Below are 8441 nucleotides of genomic sequence, written 5' to 3'. Positions count from 1 at the left end.
GCTGAAACAACCTGCCTTCACAAGCCAGCCAGTTTTTCCACTAGCAACCACGACTATCCGCTGGGGGTACTCCTTTCTTCCCGTTACTAGCTTAAATTTTAATTATGCCACATCCTAGCTTATCACTAAGTGTGGGATTCCAACCCAAATAAACGCTAGACAAATATTTTGAAAAGTCCTTAACTAAAACTCCTAAGTGTGGGATACACTAGGAACATTGGGGACAATGTTCGTCTAAGTGTGGGATGTTGGTATAATCTTTTTATGCTGGTTTAAACCCCATTACAAAGATTCCAGGTTCTTAAGACAAATTTCAAAAAAATTTAACAAAAGAAAGCCTTTCCGTTAAAGTACTTTCAAAAACCTAAAATGTTTGTAAATAAAAATAAGGCTTAAGTATGGTAGAAATCTTGTTGGGACGAACCGAATCTCTAATAGAGCATTGCATGACTAGGCATTATCGACCTAAATTGATTATGGTGAGACACCCAAATAAGGCCATATAAGCATTCATCTTTAATGCTTCACTATTTTCCGTTGAGAGTGCCGATGTCTGTACTCAGAATCAGAACTTGCTCTAGATCTGCATTTCCAAGTAACGAAATGTGGTTCGTGTATAATCAGAAGAGCTAGCCATTTGTCAAAATAAACCCTTCACACCTTCCACCACTTCTACCGCATCAAACCATCATTCACATCACCTTTGTCATCTAATAATGCTAAAAACGAACATATATTTCATAGCATTATTCCTCAAGAAAGACAAGCTTTTAGTTGCAATTGTTCTATTTACAAGTGATATTCGTTTAAATAATAAAAGGTGAAGACAAAAGACAGATTCGACGAATTGAAGACGCAAACGACCAAAAAGCTAAAAAGTACAAAAGACAATCAAAGAGGTTCCAATTATTGATAAGAAACGTCTCAAAATTACAAGAGTACAAGATTCAAAACGCAAAGTACAAGATATTAAATTGTACGCAAGGACGTTCGAAAATCCGGAACCGGGACCAGAGTCAACTCTCAACGCTCGACGCAACGGACTAAAAATTACAAGTCAACTATGCACATAAATATAATATAATATTTAAATAATTCTTATAATTATTTAATATATTATATTTATTTAAAAATCCGTCGGCAAGAAAGACTCCAAAAGGGACTGAGCTGTAATTTCAAACTCCGCGACTCGCGGAGTTTGAAGGCCAAAAATGCCGCGAGTCGCGGAGCCCCAAGTTTTGAAAATCCCTATAAAAGCAACCGAATTCTGAGCATTTTTCATCCATCATATATCCATCTCTCTATCTATATCGTATATATTTATATTTATATTTTAATTTTAATTTTAATTTTAATCCTAATAATAAGGGTATGTTAGCGAATATTGTAAGGGTGTAAGTCGAAATTCTGTCCGTGTAACGCTACGCTATTTTAATCATTGTAAGTTACGTTCAACCTTTTTAATTTAATGTCTCATAGCTAAGTTATTATTATGCTTATTTAATCCGAAGTAATCATGATGTTGGGCTAATTACTAAAATTGGGTAATTGGGCTTTGTACCATAATTGGGGTTTGGACAAAAGAACGAAACTTGTGGAAATTAGACTATGGGCTATTAATGGGTTTTATATTAACTAAACAATATCTTGTTAATTTAATATACAAACTTATAATTCGACGTATTTATATATAACCACATACGCTTGACTGGGTACGGTGGGCGGGATATCTATAAATACCAATAATTATTCATTTTACCGGATACGGAACTGGATTAATAGTTAATAGACTTGTTGAAACAGGGGTGAATTACATTCAAGGGTAATTGGTGTAATTGTTAACAAAGTAGTAAAACCTTGGTTTACACGCAGTCGATAACCTGGTGTATTCATTAAACAAAGTATTAAAACCTTGTTACAATTCGAATCCCCAATTAGTTGGAATATTTGACTTCGGGAATAAGAATAATTTGACGAAGGCTTTCGCTCTTTATATTTATGACCGATGGACTATTATGGAAAAATCCGTATGGACATATTAAATAATCCAGGACAAAGGACAATTAACCCATGGGCATAAAACTAAAATCAACACGTCAAACATCATGATTACGGAAGTTTAAATAAGCATAATTATTTTATTTCATATTTAATTTCCTTTATTTTATATTTAATTGCACTTCTAATTATCGCATTTTTATTTATTGTTATTGTATTTAATTGCACTTTTAATTATCGTACTTTTTAATTATCGCAAGTTTATTTTATCGCACTTTTATTATTCGCAATTTCATTATCGTTATTTACTTTATGCTTTAATTTAAGTCTTGTATTTATTTTTAATATTTTACATTTAGTTTTAACTGCGACTAAAGTTTTAAAATCGACAAACCGGTCATTAAACGGTAAAAACCCCCCTTTATAATAATAATATTACTTATATATATATTTGTATTTTTATAAAAGTAAACTAATATAGAGTTAAGCTTTGTTTAAAAAGATTCCCTGTGGAACGAACCGGACTTACTAAAAACTACACTACTGTACGATTAGGTACACTGCCTATAAGTGTTGTAGCAAGGTTTAAGTATATCCATTCTCTAAATAAATAAATATCTTGTGTAAAAATGTATCGTATTTAATAGTATTTCCTGTAAAAATATAAACTATTTTGTACCCCTCTGCTAAAACATCAAGTTATTTTTGGCGCCGCTGCCGGGGAATCGCTTAAAAGCCGGAAGCGCAACGCTAATATAATATATAAAAAAAAAGAAATTTTAGTTTACTTTTATTAAAATTCGTTTTTATAAAAATACGTTTTAAATATTCGAAAATATAAAAAGAAAAACAAAAATATAAATATAAATATTTTTAGGAGTTTGATAAATATTTAAGTTTTATAAAGTTTCTTTAATTTGTAAAAATATAAGTTTTATTTAATTTATTTTATAAATATATTTTATAAATATAAAAAACCGAAAAAATATATATATATATATATATATATATATAAATCTAGCTTTAAGATTTTTATTTATAAAATTATAAAGTAGTTCTATTTTAGTTTTTAAAATATAAGTTTTTATTATATAAATATTTAGATTTTAAAATATAAAAATAGAAAATAAAAAAATAAAAAAATAAAAACGTCAAATTTTGAACTGCACCCGAGTTGAAATTTGGAACCCCGCGACTCGCGGGGTTTGATGCTTTGAATACCGCAAGTCGCGGAGACACTCTGACACGGGTACACATAACCCTAATCTGCATTAATTACGGAGTATTATTAATTATTATTAATTAATTTGTATTAGGGTTAAATATTTAATTAATTTAGTATTTAATTTAAGTTTTAATTAATTTGTATATTTAGTTTATTAAGTTTAATTAAATTGTAAAATTAATAGTTTTAATAAATAAATAATATAAAAATAATATTTTTATAAAAATTGTACTTTTTACAACTTTTTGTATATTTTTATATTTTGTCCATTTTTAATTGTTTTAGCGTAATATTTGTATTTTTCGCTCATATTTAGTTTTAAACTTAGTTTTTGCCATAGTTATTTTTACTTCTAGATTTTTAGGCTTTGCCGTAGAATTCCTTAAGTGCTTTTTCTTTAGACTAAGATTTAGGTACTCTAGAATTTTGCGACGCCTTTTTAAGTTTTAATTTCTTTTTAAGATATTTCCATTTGGGATTTAGTTTTTCCTGGAAGCTTTAATATTTTTAGACGACTTTTTCCTATGTATCAATTATCATTCCAATTAGTAATCTCAATTTGCGATTATAATTTTAAGTTAGTTGTAGTAATAAGGTTAGGTTAGTCAAGTGTTTTTAAGTTTTATAAGTTTCTTTTATTTTTCCGTCACCTTTTATTTTTCAACCATTTTTCTTTTTCGACATTTTTTCGACGAACTCTTTTTCTTTCTTATTTCTCGCTATTCTAGTTTTAGGACATAGATTTTTATTCTACTTCTTATCTAAATTTCTTAAAATTACGAAAATTTATTTTAAGTGGTTAAATTGATAGACATCAAAATTTTCTGGTTCGTAGTAATAGTTGGATTTGTACGTGGACCGGGTTATTGGAGCCAAACAGTCCTCAATTATATTGAGACCAAACGAATCCTGCCCCTCTGCTGCATCTTTTGGCTATTCGAAACGTGGGCAAAATCAGAAAAGTCTATTGATTGGATAACTTATTATAATTTTTCTTTCCTTTTAAAAACTAATAGGATATTCAGTGAATGCACCGAGCAAGACGTTCACCACCTTTTGTACGTTCACCACCTGTAACTAGATCAAGACATTTAGCAAATATTACTGCCGTTGATTTTTCTTTAGAATCGTCATCCAGTCGACCAAGTACTTCAGTTCAAATTTCCGATAATCTATTTTTTGAACCCGACCTCACAATTGAGAATTCGGAGAATATTCAGGAACGATTCGTAGATCCTGAACCACTAAATTTTCATCCGGAACCACCAATCATTCAAACAGAGATTGTTGAGGAATGAACCATTAAATCAGAATCTTCTAGTGATTCGGATTCAACAAATTCAATTATGGAGAATCTGGAACCTTTAAGTATGGAAGACCGAATGAGAGCTAAGCGCACTGGCCAAGGTCAAGCAATTACTCATCCAGACATTAATGCACCAGATTATGAAATCAAAGGACAAATTCTACACATGGTGACTAATCAATGCCAATTTAGTGGTGCGCCGAAAGAAGATCCAAATGAACATCTACGTACCTTTAATAGGATCTGCACACTATTTAAAATCCGAGAAGTGGAGGATGAACAGATATATCTCATGTTATTTCCCTGGACTTTAAAGGGAGAAGCCAAAGATTGGTTGGAATCGTTACCTGAAGGGGCGATCGATACATGGGACGTTTTAGTTGACAAATTTCTTAAACAATTCTTTCCGGCATCTAAAGCCGTAAGACTTCAAGCAGAAATTGTTACGTTTACACAGAAGCCGAATGAAACTCTATATGAGGCATGGACTAGATATGGAAAGTTATTAAGAGGATGTCCGCAACATGGTTTAGACACCTGTCAAATAGTACAAATATTCTATCAAGGATGCGACATCACTACAAGGAAAGACATAGATATAGCAGCTGGTGGTTCTATTATGAAGAAAACCGAAACTGATGCTTACAAAATTATTGATAACACTGCTTCCCACTCACATGAGTGGCACCAAGAAAAAGACATCGTTAGATCATCTAAAGCAGCTAGAGCCGATTCTAGCCATGACTTAGATTCTATTTCCGCAAAGATAGATGCTGTGGAGAGACGAATGGAAAGATGACTAAGGATATTCACTCAATACGAATTAGTTGTGAGCAGTGTGGAGGACCGCATTTGACAAAAGATTGTCTCAGTATTGAATTAACAATGGAACAAAGAGAGAATATTTCATACATAAACCAAAGGCCTGGAAATAATTATCAGAATAATTATCAACCGCCAAGACCAATTTACAATCAAAACCAGAATTATAACCGAAATATTCCATACAACAACCAACAAGGTCCTAGCAATCAACAAGTATCCAATAATACTTACAATCAGCAAAGACCTAATTTTCAAAACAAACCACCACAACAAACCGATGATAAAAAGCCGAATTTAGAAGATATGATGATGAAGCTAGTTGAAACTCAAACACAGTTTTTCACATCTCAGAAACAAACTAATGAACAAAATGCTCAAGCATTTAGAAATCAACAAGCTTCCATTCAAAACTTGGAACAAGAAGTAAGTAACCTAGCAAGGTTAATAGGTGAAAGAAAACCGGGAAGTCTACCTAGTGATACAAATGCTAACCCCCGGAATGAAATAGCTAAAGCTATTACCACAAGAAGTGGTACAACACTTAAACCACCTGAAATACCTTTAACTTCTGATGAAGCTATTCCTACTCCACAAGAACCACAACCTGATCAAGATAAGGAAAAAGAATCGGTAGTTGAAAAGGTTAATGAAGATAACACAGCTAAGGATAAACCTTATGTTAAACCATACCAACCACCACTTCCTTACCCGAGTAAAATGAAGAAAGAGAAACTTGAAGCCGAGCAATCCAAATTCTTGGATATGTTTAAACAGATAAATGTAAATCTTCCTTTCATTGATGTGATTTCAGGAATGCCTAGATATGCTAAATTCTTGAAAGATCTAATTTCAAATAGAAAGAAAATGGAAGAACTCTCGGCTGTTACCATGAATGCTAATTGTTCAGCAGTGCTGTTGAATAAGATACCAGAAAAACTATCTGATCCAGGAAGTTTCACAATTCCATGTTTTCTGGGAAGTCTTAATTCAATAGAAGCATTAGCAGATTTAGGTGCTAGTATAAATCTAATGCCGTATTCACTATACGCTAAACTAGACCTTGGAGAATTGAAACCAACCAGAATAAGCATACAACTAGCCGATAGATCAATAAAATATTCTAGAGGGATAATGGAGAACATGCTAGTTAAAGTTGGTACTTTAGTATTTCCAGTAGATTTTGTTGTTTTGGATATGGAAGAAGATTCTCAAGTTCCTCTCATATTAGGAAGACCATTTTTAAACACGGCTAAAGCAATGATAGACGTGTTCGGTAAGAAATTGACCCTAAGTATAGAGGATGAGAGTGTTACCTTTTCAGTTGATAGAGCAATGCAACAACCACAATCTGCAGATGATACATGTTATTATATTCAAACTATAGATGCACATGCAGAATTATTAGAAGAATTTCCAGAATTACAAGGAACAGGAGAATGTTCTTTAGGAGAAGGAACTGAACCAATTGATGAAGCTGAAATGTTAGCTACACTTATAGCTAATGGATATGAACCAACAACAGAAGAAATTCAAATGCTAAAAGAAGAAGACAGATATCGATACAAATCATCGATAGAAGAACCACCGAAATTAGAGTTAAAGCCACTTCCAAACCATTTGGAATACGCTTATTTACATGATGAATCTGAATTACCTGTAATAATATCATCTTCTCTTACTGAAAATGAGAAATCACAACTCATTTCTGTGTTGAAAGCTCATAAACCAGCCATTGCATGGAAGATTCATGATATTAAAGGAATAAGTCCTTCGTATTGCACACATAAAATCCTTATGGAAGAAGGTCATAAAACGTATGTGCAACGCCAACGAAGACTAAATCCTAATATGCAAGATGTAGTTAAGAAAGAGATTATTAAACTGCTAGATGCAGGTTTAATTTATCCAATCTCTGATAGTCCATGGGTAAGCCCAGTTCAATGCGTGCCTAAGAAGGGTGGCATGACTGTCATTACAAATGAGAAAAATGAGCTTATTCCTACTAGGACTGTAACAGGATGGCGTGTGTGTATTGATTATAGAAAATTAAATGACGCCACCAGAAAAGATCACTTTCCCTTACCTTTCATAGATCAAATGTTGGAAAGATTAGCCGGAAATAGTTACTATTGTTTTCTAGATGGATTTTCCGGATATTTTCAAATTCCAATAGCACCTGAAGATCAAGAGAAAACCACATTCACGTGCCCTTATGGTACTTGTGCTTACAAACGCATGCCATCTGGACTTTGCAACGCCCCTGCAACCTTTCAAAGGTGTATGATGGCGATTTTTCATGACATGATAGAAGAATGCATGGAAGTATTCATGGATGACTTTTCAGTCTTCGGTGATACATTTGAATCATGTCTAGTTAATCTTGAACGAATGCTTATTAGATGCAAACAATCAAATCTAGTACTTAATTGGGAAAAATGCCATTTCATGGTTAAAGAAGGCATCGTTCTTGGACATAAAATTTCAAAAGAAGGAATTGAAGTGGATAGAGCTAAAGTAGATGTAATTGCTAAACTTCCACATCCCACCAATGTTAGAGGAGTTAGGAGTTTTCTAGGGCATGCCAGTTTTTACCGACGTTTCATAAAAGATTTTTCTAAAATTGCCACTCCTATGAATAAACTCCTAGAAAAAGATGCTCCATTCATCTTTTCAGATGAATGTATCAAATCTTTTAATATTCTTAAAGAGAAACTCACTAATGCGCCGATCATGATAACACCAAATTGGAATCTACCATTTGAACTAATGTGCGATGCAAGTGATTTTGCAATGGGAGCCGTTTTAGGACAAAGGATTGAAAAACGATTTCAACCTATATATTATGCTAGTAAGATGTTACAAGGAGCACAAACGAACTATACAACTACTGAAAAAGAACTCCTTGCTATTGTCTTTGCTTTTGACAAATTTCGTTCATATCTCGTTCTAGCAAAAACGGTGGTCTATACCGACCATTCTGCTCTTAGATACCTATTTTCAAAACAAGATGCTAAACCAAGATTAATCCGTTGGATCTTACTCTTACAAGAGTTTGATATTGAAATCCGAGATAAAAGAGGAGCAGAA

This window comes from Rutidosis leptorrhynchoides, chromosome 9 (assembly GCF_046630445.1).
Source record: "Rutidosis leptorrhynchoides isolate AG116_Rl617_1_P2 chromosome 9, CSIRO_AGI_Rlap_v1, whole genome shotgun sequence".
In the NCBI taxonomy this organism is placed as follows: domain Eukaryota; kingdom Viridiplantae; phylum Streptophyta; class Magnoliopsida; order Asterales; family Asteraceae; genus Rutidosis; species Rutidosis leptorrhynchoides.
Note: the sequence above shows the minus strand (reverse complement) of the source record.